Below are 14,006 nucleotides of genomic sequence, written 5' to 3'. Positions count from 1 at the left end.
TAACCACATTTGTCGAAGATCCCCTCCCAATACCTATCTATAACACTGCCAGCTAAGCAGGTTATTAGAAATAGCTCATTACTAATTAGAATAAACTCAACAGTTTCAGCTGCAATCTGTTCTCTCCTCTGTGTGTGTGTGTGTGTGTGTGTGTGTGTGTGTGTTTCTCAACTTCTCCATCTACATATTTAGACAACACAAGTTACATGCATTTTAGGAGTTTTGGACTCCTTAATATTGGGCAAGGAGGATTCTTTGTTGCTGGAGGTCGCAGCGAATCTGCTGTTATGTTGTTGTTACCTGCTCTATAACTTTCCATTACTCAAAGACTTCCTTGGATGCTGACAATTCCCCCGTTTAAAAGAAAAGGGAGGGAAAGAATAAAAAAGTAGGGATGTTTTTCCTTGAAATGTAATGTAAATGGAAGCAGAGGAAATCAGGATGGATGCACCTTCTGAGGACATATAATGTCATCTATAAATATACATACATACATACATACATACATACATACATACATACATACATACATGGCGAGTGGCTCAGTGGCTAAGACACTGAACTTGTTGATCAGAAAGTTTGGTAGTTCAAATCCCTAGCACTGTGTAACAGAGTGAACTCCAGTTATTTGTCCCAGCTTTTGCCAACCTACCAGTTCGAAAGTATGTAAAAATGCAAGTAGAAAAATAGGAACCACCTTTGGTGGGAAGGCAACAGCGCTCTGTGCACGTTTGGCATTTAGTCATGCCCGCCACATGACCACGGAGACGTCTTCAGATAGCGCTGGCTCTTCGGCTTTGAGATGGAGATGAGCACCACCCCCTAGAGTCAGGAACGACTAGCACATATGTCGAGGGGAACCTTTACCTTTACCTTATAAATATACTTTATATATAAAGTATATAATGAAAGACAAAATATTCATACATAGGTTTATCCAGTTCATAGATGACTAAGTGTGGCCCTTCCTTCCTCCAGACTTGACTTCTTCAGACTCCATGCTTCCCCAGAAAGAAAGGGGTTTTGAAAGTATTTTCAAAATCAAATTCTCTTAGGATATTAATGCCTACTGAGACTTTTAACAATGCAAGAGTATTTTCTTGCACATCAGTACCTCAAAGGCTGGTAGATGGATTAAAGGGGATTTCTCATAGTAATATTGTTCCAGACGGGTTGAACAAAAGCAGCCTGTGGAAGTGCTGTAAATTGTATGACCGTTGACACTTGCATAGGGTTTTATCTCATGCATATTTTAACATTATATTTGCTTTTCAAAATGTAATAACATTTTTAAAAAACGTTAGCACTTTATTCCTTGAAATATTAAATTTATTGTTATTTCAATGTTGCTGTTATTTGCCATTTTAAGTGACTTTTCCCAACTGAACATTATTTGAGAAATTTAAATCTTTGAGCAGAATTATCCTTCACTTTAAAATATTTTGCATTTTAACAAATAATGTATGAAGAAACATTTACAATAAAAACCAACATAATAAAGAATATTACTGAATATTATAAGATTATAAGGGAAATAGAAGCGAGATAATAACTTTAGATATTTTAATCCTGATTGAGCAATTATATGTTATCAGGTTGATGTTGATTCTTAGTGACCATTTAGATTTTCTTCATGATTATCTGTCTTTAATCTAGTCCTTCAGGTTTTCCAATGGTAGAATTGTCACATGATGATGATGATGATGATGATGATGATGATGGTACTAATAATACCAATAGTAATAAGTCCAATGAGTACAAACTCAAACCAATTTGAGCACCATCAGCATTGTCAAATTCACCATCAGTCAATTGCAAAAGGCAACTTTACTTAGAACAGTTTACATCATGTGATGATATCTGTAACACTATCAAACATCCACATCTGCCTATCCCAGGTTCTTGGGAAGGACTCGATAGATAGATTAAAATGCCCAATCCAATCTGAACATCTGGAACATCTTAATTGCAGTCAATTGCAATTACTTGGAACAGCTTATATCCCACAACAATACCGTTTATACCACCAAACAACAAAATCTGTTTTGGGGACTTTGGTTCATACAAGATCTGATGGGCGGCTAACTAGTAACTACTCATTTTGATTCATCCCACAAATGCAAACAAGAGTGGACTGCTTGTGAAACTCACCTTTTGCAGCCCCTCCTTGGGCAGACAGTCTGAGGTGTACATTCTGTCAGTGAGCTGATGGTCCACCCCTTATGTGGATTACCATCCAAATTTTGCCATACTTTAGGCACAGAACAATTTTTATTGCTTAGAAACCTGTTTGGTTCCCAGGCTTTCCTTTAACCAGTTCTCAATTTGTGACTATGTTTGTGTGTATGTGTATTTCCTGAGGTCAGAAAACAATTCTAAGCCACCCCAAAAAAATGTAGGTGATTCCCTTGTGCCCCAACATTGCTTAAAAGAATATTTTGAATAAGAAATGTATATAGTGTGAGTTAGAACAGTGGGCATAGCCTTTGCATAAGCCATCCGGAAAACCTACCTGGATATTTCAAATCTGTCTTGGCAATGAGAGGTGAATTTTCTTAAAATATACTTTGCGCTACACAGGTAAATGAATCTATTCTCCCAGGATGGAACAAACTTGATTTTTTAGTGTTCCCTGGCATTATTTTTACTCCTAGACTTCTACTAACTTGAGTCAGAGATACCAATAGTATCTTAATCTTTCAGAATAAAAATAGCCTATTTCTCCAGAGCACTGTGTGTGTGTGCAGACTGCTAAAATCCTCCTGCATTTCACAAAGCAGGCTGCTTCTGATGTTCAGGTAGCTGGTGATGGAGGATTTAATCACAGAGATATTTCAGCAAATCTGTGCAAATCCTTATTTGTCTTAAAGGGAACAGAACAGAACAAAACAGAATACAATACAATACAATCTGTATTGATTTACTCATTTGACCATATCAAATGACTAAATCAATAAAACTAATACAAATATACAAGTAGATACAAAGAAAACAATAGGACATGTTCATAGTAAGTTGCCACCCCTGCAGTTAACCCCAAACTGATCTAATTCTGTCCTCTTTGAAGTGGCCTTTGAAATAAAGTGTACATCTTACTAATGATATGCAGGTTCATTCCCTGCATGAGGTAAGACCGTTTCTCCTGGCTGCCTCTGCATTTTTTTTAGTTTTTAAATAGCAATAGCACTTGGACAAACTTGAATTTCTAGTGTTACATATACCATTCCGTAATGCTTTATAGCAGTCTCTAAGCAGTTTAGAGTCAGAATACACCCCCCCCCCCAAAACAATCTGGGTCCTCATTTTACTGGCCTTGGAAGGCTGAGTCAAGGAAGGCTTGAGCCAATCAGGATTGAACTCCTGGCAGTGAGCAGAGTTAGCCTGCAATACTGCATTTTAACCACTCCACCATTATGGCTCCTAAGAATCTAAGGAACCAGCCCTTTCTGCAGAGTACAATTTGCAGCCATAAAAAAAAAGTGTCCAAATGTCTTCACTGGCTGATGCTGCACAAATACACAGCCTTTTTAAAAATGAAACTCCGTGAAACTTCCCATGTCTCTGCAGAAGATTGGCAGAACACATCCATGAACATCAACTAAGCAGTCAGAAGACATGATGAAAATTAATTTCACGATAAACCATAGGTTTAACTGGGGATCTATGAGCATTTTAGACCAAGCCAAGTCTAGAACCATTGAGAATTCCTGGAAACCTGGAATTCAGACAGATTTGCAATCAACTAGCATATTGACATAAACAACATCTACATGCCATTCAAGAGGCAGCCAAAAAGGAAACAGAAAGACCAAAACACATCCTCACCAGCAATCAATACCCAGATGAGCATAGATTAACACCAGATTAACATTAGACCCAACAATCAAGAAGCAGACAATACCCCAAACAAGTAAAGTAAGCAACAGTAAACATTTCAATCAAGGAACCACCAAGACCACTCCCACCAACACTAATTGGAAAAGCCATTAGATTATAGAATGAGAGCTAACTTCACTTCCTATTAGCACTGATTATGTTAACTAGTTTGCTAATGAAACGTCTGCAAGAAAACAACAAAGCTAACAGAGCATCAAGTCCCCACCATCTTGTATGACACTGATTGGAGTTGCTGTTGGAGAAATTGATACTTTGGCTAGAAATCTTAAAAGTGGAGTTCTCAAGAATACCAAAATGGCTTCACAAGAAATTTGGAATTAAAACATTGATTGCTTCCAACCTATGTCCTTGCATACTCAAATAAAAAATATTAATAAGTAGTAATAGTGCAAATCAAATCAAAACAGTACTTCTTACTGTGTTGCTGGTGTCCATTCCTTCAATCATAAAATTTCTACCATTAGCAATGCAATGCCTTCCTTATTTCCTCAATGAAATTCAGTCATCCTTTACTCTACCTACATTAAAGACTAAGTGGCTTATTTTAAAGCATTTAATCAAAACGCATTGGCTATATTTTTTTAGAAAAAGTGCTCAAATATAAAATAATCAAACATACAGATTAAAACAATACATAAGGTAACAGAAATAAGAATTAGCAGAAGATTCAGGTCATAGAAATATAAATGGACCTCAAAAATGTAGTCCAATCGTCTGCTAATTTAAAGAATCTGCAGTTAATGGAATTTTGATCTTTATTTAGAAATGCTTAATAAAGTAGTGTTCACCATTGATCAATTCTGAAATACCCTGTACATTCCAGATGGTCTTTTGGGTGTTTTAAATGAAGTTCCGTCTCTTGAAATTTGAACCTGGATCCTATCTTAGATCCAACACGTATGTGACAGGTCCACCAAGTATGTGGTAATATTAGAAGATGGTGGTGATACTATTTTTCTGAGTAACTGGAAGCATCAGTGATTTGAAAAGTATATCCAGATACATTTAAAGTAACTATAGTATCATATAAATCCATAGGTACATCATTTACAATATTAACTGTGTTTACAGTCAATCAAGGGAGGCGTGGCTTGGTGGCTGAGATACTGAGCTTGTCGATCAGAAGGTCGGCAATTCAGCAGTTCGAATCCCTAGCGCCGTGTAACGGGGAGACCTCCCATTACTTGTCCCAGCTTCTGCCAACCTAGCAGTTCAAAAGCACATAAATATGCAAGTAGAAAAATAGGGACCATTTTGGTGGAAAGGTAACAGCACTCTTTGTCCCTTTGGCATTTAGAGATGCCAGCCACATGACCATGGAGATGTCTTTGGCCAGTGCCGGTTCTTCGGCTTAGAAACAGAGATGAGCACTACCCCTAGAGCCGGAAATGACTAGCACGCATGTGCAGGGGAACCTTTACCTTTTCAATCAGTCAATCAGTCAGTCAAGACAGCAGGATATGTTTCAGTATGCTTTTCATAAGACTAAGGGATGGTTTCTTTTTTATTTATTTTTTATTTTTAAAACCAACAAAAACAAAAGAACACATACAAAAAACTTTCCTCAGTTTCGTCAAGCATGTCGCTTGGTTACAAACTTTTGTGCATCAGTTTTTACAATTAAAAATAAGATCACTGGTTATCCATCAAGCATAACTAAATACATCATTATCATTGAGCATTATGTTTTCAAGTTACCACTAATATTAATCATCCATAGAGTATACAATACTTATAGCATGGCATATTCAACCCCAGAAATAGTTTCCCATTGCTAATCCAAGTAGTTATTGAACATTTAAATTCATATATGTATCAATTATTCATTACATCATCATTAGTCCATTTAACAAAACATCATTAGTCCATTTAACAAAACTCTTTCCAGTATAACATAGTTAATACAATTATACATAGGATTCAAATCATCCCACTCTCATACATTGAATGCATTATTGTCCTTTATATATCATTTGATCAAACACTCTATTTCATAGCAAAAAATACTTTCATAACAATGACTATAACTTTCTGGTAGTACATTAATAAGCAATTTCATTTCCAGGTTTTTTTATCCAACCATTGGTAAAACAAATCCCATACCTTATAAAATTGCTCATCCTCCTGTTCTCTAATTTCAAATGTAAGTCTACTCATTTTGGCACATTCCATTATCTTCCGAATAGTTTCCTCCTGTTTTTCTCATTTTTCCAATTTTTTGCAAATACAATTCTAGCAGCTGTTAAAACATTTACAATCAAATATTTCAAGTCTTTATTGTATGTTTCTGGTATGATTCCCAATAAGAAAAGTTCTGGGTTTAAGTCTATGTGTTTATGTATCATTTTCTCCAACCACATGTGAATTTTAGTCCAATATCTTTTAGCTTCAGTACAAGTCCACCACATGTGGTAGTATGAGCTCGGCATCTGATGATATTTCCAGCATTTTTCGGATTTGTTCTTAGACATTCTTGCTATTCTCGTTGGGGATAAGTGCCACCTGTAAAACATCTTATACAAATTCTCTTTATATGCAGTTGACATTGTTATTTTATAGTTTTGAGTCCACAGTTGTTGCCATTTCTCTAGATCAATCCCATGCCCAAAATTTCCCCCCCCAAGTTTCTTTAACTTGTTCTTCCTGTAGCTTCACCTCTAATAGGTAGCTATAAAGTTTTCTAATTACTTTTTAATCAGTACCTGTTAAGATTTTATCCAATTCAGTCATTTTATCATAAAAACCCTCCATTTTTTTATCTTCATTGTATCTAGAATGTATTTGCACATATGAATACCGATTAATTTTGATTCTTTCCTGTTTCAAATCTTGAATGGATTTAAGTTCACCCTCTGTATTTAATAGTTCAGCATATCTAACTGTTTGTACCTTTTAGTATATTATTGAATATGAGAAGGCTTCAATGGTTGATATCCAGACCGGAATTTTTAAATAATGTAATTTCTTAACCTTCTCCCAGTTTAATAACAAAGCCTCTCTTATATAATGTCTTCTAAAGTAACCATGTGCTTTGGTTCCCTTATACCGTAAGAATGCATGCCACCCCAGCAGCAAGTTGTGACCCTCTAAGTTCAAAAGCCTAACATTTCTTAACATTATCCATTCCTTAATCCACATCAGACTTGTTGCCTGGTAATATAGCTCCCAGTCAGGTAAGCCAACCCTCCTCTTGTTTTAGCAACACTTTAAGTCTTATTCTTGCTTTTTCCCCCTGCCATATAAATTTCAAAACCATTTTATTGAGATCTTCAAAATAGTCTTTCCCCAACCTAATTGGGATTGTCTGGAACAAGTATAAGATTCTAGGTAAAATGTTCATTTTAATTGTTGAGATTCTCCCAATCATTGATAATTGTAGATTTTCCCATTTCATCAAGTCCATTGCGATTTGTTGCTTCAATCTAAAATAGTTATCCTCTTTGAAAGTACTACATCTAGCTGTTAAAGAGATCTCCAAATATTTGACCTTGTTCGTAAGTTGCATCTCCAAGATTTCCGCCAATTCTTCTTTTTGTTTTGATGATATGTTCTTTGTCAAGATCTTTATTTATTTTCAAGCCTGCTACTTTTCCATACTCCTCAATTCTTTCTATCAATTTAGGTGCAGATTCAAGTGGCTCCTCGAGAATGAAAACTAAATCATCTGCAAACGCTTGCAATTTATATTCTTCTTTTTTAATAGTCATTCCCTTTATTTCTTCCTCTTCTCTGACCCTTCTATTTAAGATTCTAGTGTTAAGACAAAAAGTAATGGTGATAACAGGCAGCCTTGTCTCGTACCTCTCTTTATTTCAATAGGGTCTGTCAATTCTCCATTTATCATTATCTTAGCTGTTTGCTTGTGATATACCGTTTGTATAGCTTGAATAAAAGTCTTACCAAAGTTCATTTGTTCCATTTGTTGTATCATGAATCACCAGTTCACATTATCAAAAGCCTTCTGCGCATCAAGAAACATCAAGGCCATTTGCTTTTCAGAATGAGCCTCATAGTATTCCAAGGTGTCTAAAATTATTCTTATATTATCCTTAATTTGTCTCTTTGGTAGAAAACCATTTTGATCTGGGTGGATTTAAATATTTTTAAGTCTCTCTGCCAGTATAGATGCAAATAACTTATAGTCTGAGTTTAGCAAGGAGATTGGTCTACAGTTCTTAATTTGCGTAAGGTCTGCCTCCTCTTTAGGTAGCAATGTAATATATGCTTCTAACCATGAATTTGGTATTTTGCTGTCAACCATTAGACTAAGGGATGGTTTCTGTTCCAATCAGAAGCATGCAAAAGTAATGACCAAAAAAGTGCAATTGAATGTAATTTATGACTCAGAACACTCAGTAACCAACCTGCAGATATCAATAGCAGTGCAAAATCATTCCACTTGTGAACTGTAGGGTATGTAAATTGATCAAATACAAACACTCCCATTATTTTCAAACAGAGCTGAAAATAAAAATGTTGCGGTAAAAATCTGTATAATATTGTTCAAGGAAATGCCATATTTTATAATGTTTATTAACATATGTATGCTAATACAAATAGTCCTTGTGAGACCACTAAGATGGATTTTATATTATTAAAGTCTAAATCACCGTTATATGGTCAGTAATCTTGGGTCAATTTCAAATATATAGTTATTATTATCAACATTATGTTACTAGACTGTTCCAAAACTATAATGGAGCTCAACCTTAGCAGACAAGACAGCTAATTTTTTCTTGTATGAAAATAAATTACTTACCTCGTGATATCTGAAGAGTGTCCCACAATTAATATATTGTTTGCTTTCTTACTGTTATATGTATATGAGTTCAGTTGTCCCTTTGTATATAACAGGTAATTGCCATGGATTGTGTGTGGATTGATGGATGGATCAATGGAGAGAGAGATAGAAGATCTAGATAATACAGAATAAAAACTGACAAGAACTAATATTTAGAATAGTGTTATTTTCAAGATCCATCCTTTACCTATTCAGCAATTGCTGTGCCCTGAATCCAAATAGGCAACCTATTTCTTAAAAATATAGATTTAGCAGAAGTTGCTTTTTTTTTTCTTTCTCTCCTTTGTTTTGGTGTCTTAGTCTAAAATTTCCTTGAGGATTGCTGCAATCTGTTATTGTGCTGCCTGCATGCTTTACAAAGCTGCCATATCCTATGTAGGGGCCATCTGTCAAAGCAGCAGTGACAAAATGAATTAATCTGAATTGCAGATGTGTTAATGAACCCCTTGAAAGGCTTAAGGAAGCTTTAATTAAAACAATGCAGAAGAGAGTTGAAACCTTTTTTTTAAAGCTTTAACAGCTATTGCATTCATTTTTTTTTAATATTTGGATTTTATTTGCAGTCACACACTAGATGTGCGGCTTGTAAATCAGATAAGCAGAAAAGCACATGAAGCAGTTCCTTAATCCATAATTAGATAAGTTTGAAAAATGTGAGAGCAAGAGAAGTAGGACATTTTTGATGAAGCAGCTTTAAAACAAAGTGCTGGCTTCTTTGTTGGGGAAAGGTTAGAAATGCTTATCCTTGCATGGCTAGGAAACAAGCAACCACATTGAAACATATAGCTAGTCCTCGATTTACGACCGTAATTGCGACCAGAATTTCCATTGCTGAGCTTAACTGACTTTGCTTAACAGCAATAGCACCTAGGCTTATATACCGCTTCACAGTGCTTTACAGCCCTCTCTGAGTGATTTAGAGTCAGCATAATTGCCCCCAACAGTCTGGGCCTTCATTTTACCCACCTCAGAAGGATGGAAGGCTGAGTCAACCTTCAGCCTGGTGAGATTCGATCTGCCAAACTGCAGGCAGCTGGCAGTCAGCAGATGTAGCCTGTAATACTGCACTCTAACCACAGTACCATCTCAGCTCTTAATAACAAATGATTCCCAATTTTGTAACCTCTTTGGGTGGGGGCACAGTTGATGAGTAAATCACCCTACTTGTCAACTGAGGTCATTAAGCAAAGCTGGTTGGGAAGGTCACAAACAGTGATCAAAGGACCCTGAGACACTGCAACCATTGTAAATACATGCTGGTTGCCAAGCACCTGGATTTTGATCACATGACTGTGTGGGGATGCTGAGACTCCTTGCACACTTCTTAAGTGTGAAGTCTGGTCAAAGGTCATTTTTTTCACTACCGTTGCAACTTTGAATGGTTACCCAATAGCATTAGCACTTAGACTTATATACTGCTTTACAGTGCTTTACAGCCCTCTCTAAGCGGTATACAGAGTCAGCATATTGCCCCCAACAATCTGGGTCCTTATTTGACCAACCTCAGAAGGATGGATCGCTGAGTCAATCCTGAGCCTGGTGATATTCGAACTGCCTAATTGCAGGCAGCCAGTAGTCAGCAGAAATAGCATGCAGTACTGCATTCTAACCACTGTGCCACCCTGGCTCTTATGAATGATTTTAAGTCGAAGACTACCTGTATCCTATTTGAAAATCCTAGAATTAGTGTTACCCTATTTGTAAAAGTGTCCAACTTCTGAGGGGTATGACCATTCTTGTGGGAATGTAACTAGAAAGGACAAAGGCAACGTTTGAACTTTTTAAAAAAAAAATAGAAAAGAAATAAAGCTTTAAGATTGTTTTTTTTTTTTTTTAGCAAAAGAGGTGCATTACCGTATTTATCGGCGTATAACACGCACCGGCGTATAACACGCATCCCCCATTTTAACACAAAAATTTGAGTAAAAATTTTTTTCATTAAAAATAAATGACTTCATTGGTACTACAGGAAAGTTGAACCATTCTAAAAGACTGATAAATAGTAGCTTTTCTTGAACCAAATCGTCATACGTAATCAAATTATGGTTTAATTTAGATAAAATATTCTTAAGCGCTCTTTCTCTAATTTCACACAGCTCGTGACTTGTTTATTTTTTTAAAAAGGGGGGAAATATTGCAAAAAAAAGTTATTTTTTACATATATATATATATATATACACACACACACATTTTATAAATTCCAAACAATCTGCGGCGGAGTAAACAATTTCTTCCCTGTACATTACAGACCATAATTTAGCACAGTGCAGGTGACAGGCAGATGTTTTTAACTTCCTAGTCTAGGGCTGAGAGAGAGTGATTGGTCCAAAATTACCCAATGAGCTTCTGTATCTATGTTGGATTATTAGAGACTGTGCCTCCTCATATCTATATTCTTGTACATGTGATACCACACACATATTCAAAATTAGCCAGTGAATTGATTTTGTTAAAACAGCACACTGAAAATTTAGGATACTTTCTTAGGGCGGACAAGGCATGTGACTGTTCATTATCTTTCAATCATGATCTCATATAATCTATTCTTCTAAGCATTTTTCTTCTTCTTTTAATATCAGGAATAATAATCTTTATTGTTAAAAGCTTCTATTACTGTTTTTGTCACTTGCATTCTTTCCATTTCCTGACGGTGTCAATATTCCTTTTTAGTTTTCCACTCCATCTCCTTTTACTACATTCTAGCCAGTTTTGTGCAGTTCTGCTGCAACAATGTTAACATACCTACCCTCTTTATCAATTTTTCCTCTTTTTGGTATTCCCTTTGTATAGATTGTGAAGAACATTTATTTATTATGCGTGATCGTTAAGAGTTGACACTGATGGGATGACACAGTCACCAATCAATCAATACGTATAAAAATAGATGCGACTTTGAAAAGGGGTCGTATTGAGAATCTACCAAACTCAAAACCAAAAGTAGAGAAATAGGGGCGGAATATGCTACTTTTCTGCGTGCAATAAACAGATTCACACTGGGGTTTGTACATCCTGAGAATCCTGGTTTGGGATGTTTTGTGCAGTTAAGCAGTGGTTTGGGGTTACTTTTTTTCATCCCCAAAGCAAAGCCATTATCAACTTTTAGGAATCCAAAAGCAAAACAAAAAACAAAAAAACCCCAGCCTCTGAGTAGGCACACGGGCTATCGGTGCAGACAAACCAACCACTTACGAAGTTTCCGGATAAGCGGAGTCAACTCGATTGGGGGAGAAGCCGCATTAACATTGCAGCCAGCCATCGCAACCGCTTTCCCAGAGCGGCCCAGGTTCAACCGCCGCGCCGTAGGGAACGCGAATGCGCTCGGAAAAAGCGGGAGGCTATTTTTTCAAGAGGCCGCTGGGAAATGTAGTTCCGTCTGTGACTCCCCGCCCACCCGTTCTGATTATTCTCAGACCAGAGAGTACTATACTGGAGATCGAGTGGTTGGGTAATTCTCGCGAGTTTTGACCCGAGTCTTCCTAGTTGCCTAGAGAACAAGGTTTTCTCCCCTCGCCTTTTGGAAGCGCCGCTTTTCCCGCTTCGGCCTTTTTCAATGAATTCGCCCGGCTTTCAACTTAAGTCTTCTCAATGGCGAAATCTCTGCCACAATTGTTTCAGCGGCCAGCGGGGTCTCTTCTAGGCAAGCCAATGAAACACCTTTTCTGAACCGTCACTAAACCTAAGACTTTGGATCACAATTAACAATATAGAATAACGTGTTATGAAGTTGGTTCTATTTTCGAGACTGACTGGGAATTCTGAGAGTTGTAGTTGCGGCAATCTAGTGCAGTGTTTCTCAACCTTGTCAACTTGAAGATGTCTGGACTTCAACTCCCAGAATTCCCAGAAAACGCGGCGTTTTTTCCTGCAAAGCCCTTCTGGCGTCAAGCGGAACTCTCGGGTTGCCCGAAGGGCTTTGCAGGAAGAAACGCGGCTGGAGGCGCCAGGACGGTCCTGGCTGTGGGGCGCAGACTCGGTAAAAGCTCTCTTTGGTTCCCTCCTCCTCCCCCTCCTTCCACAGTTTGTGTGACGCTGCCGCCAGGCTGAGAGCTGCCGCTGAAACAAGTTTGGGAAGGTCCTTTGCAGGCAGCCAGTTCTAGCTGCCTGCAAAGGACTTCCCCACGTTTGCTTTGAAAGAAACCTCTGCGCGGGAGTTTGAAACCTCTGCGCGGGGGTTTCTTGCCACCTTAGAGGGAACAGTGGACCCGGCGTTGGACCCGTATTTATCGGCGTATAACACGCAGTATCGGCGTATAACACGCAGGCAGGGTTTAAGCTTGCAATTTTAGTTTTAAAACTGCGTGTTATACGCCGATAAATACGGTATTTCTCCGAAAGGAAATTTGACAGTTTTAAGCTATCAAAGAAAAGTCAGATTTTGCCCCAGAATTTGGACTGCATAACTTGGTAGGCTTTAAGGCATGGACAATGGTCTTTACTTGCTGTAGGATCTGGTCCAGGCCTGCTACAGACCTAGAGATAAAACTGCAGAAAGAGTTCATTTGCACATTCATTTTGAATCCAGACTTTTATTCAAAACTTTGGATAGAATAGTGAATTGCAGTGCCCAACACTATACCAAGACATTATGAAGTTGTAATACTTCATGTGATCTTGATTCTACCCCCCGTTAGTGCAGCCTAGAACCATGTTGGCTTTTTTGGCAGCTGCAGCACACTGCTGGCTCATATTTGATTGTCCACTAAGACTCCAAGATCCCTCTCACATTTGCTACTATTGAACCAGATACTACCTATAGTATACCTGTGCATTTGATTTTTCTTGCCTAAATGTAAAACCTTACTTTTTTTCACCATTGAATTCCATTTTGTTAGATTGCGCCCAATGCTCCATTTGTGTGAAAATCTTTCTGTATCTTAAGTCTATGTTCTGGAGTGCTGGCTATTTCTGCCAGCTTGTGTCATCCGCAAATTAGATGTTCCTCTTCTATCCTATCATCTAAATCATTGATGAAGATATGAAGAGTACTGGGCCTAAGACAGAACCTTGGGATACCCCACTGCATACTTCCCTCTGTATACTGTAGATGAGAAATATACCATTGAGAACTATAACTTGTGTGTGGTTGATCAGTTATGAATCCATCTGGTGGTGATGCTGTCTAACCCATATTTTTCTATATTATCAAGTAGCATGTTGTGGTCGTACTTTGTCAAATACCTTACGGAAGATGTACTGTAGTTCCATTGAGGACTACACATTGAGTATGTAAGGACCTAAATCTGCCTGTTATTAGGCTAGTGCTCCTTGAACTCTTCAATGGTTTTCAGATTAATTGAAATTTCTCATA

General features: G+C 37.5%; 1 protein-coding gene across 26 annotated transcripts in view; it reads left to right on the top strand.

Moving 5' to 3' along the window:
* The window catches only part of MAGI1 (membrane associated guanylate kinase, WW and PDZ domain containing 1), a 525,907-nt gene that overhangs the window by 472,227 nt on the left and 39,674 nt on the right, over positions 1–14,006 (top strand). The gene's annotated exons all lie outside the window — the stretch shown is intronic.

The sequence above is a fragment of the Thamnophis sirtalis genome, unplaced genomic scaffold (genome assembly GCF_051295495.1).
Source record: "Thamnophis sirtalis isolate CommonGarterSnake01/CBP01778 unplaced genomic scaffold, rThaSir2_p1.2 scaffold_3, whole genome shotgun sequence".
NCBI classification, from domain to species: domain Eukaryota; kingdom Metazoa; phylum Chordata; class Lepidosauria; order Squamata; family Natricidae; genus Thamnophis; species Thamnophis sirtalis.
Note: the sequence above shows the minus strand (reverse complement) of the source record. Positions and strands in the feature narration are given on the sequence as shown.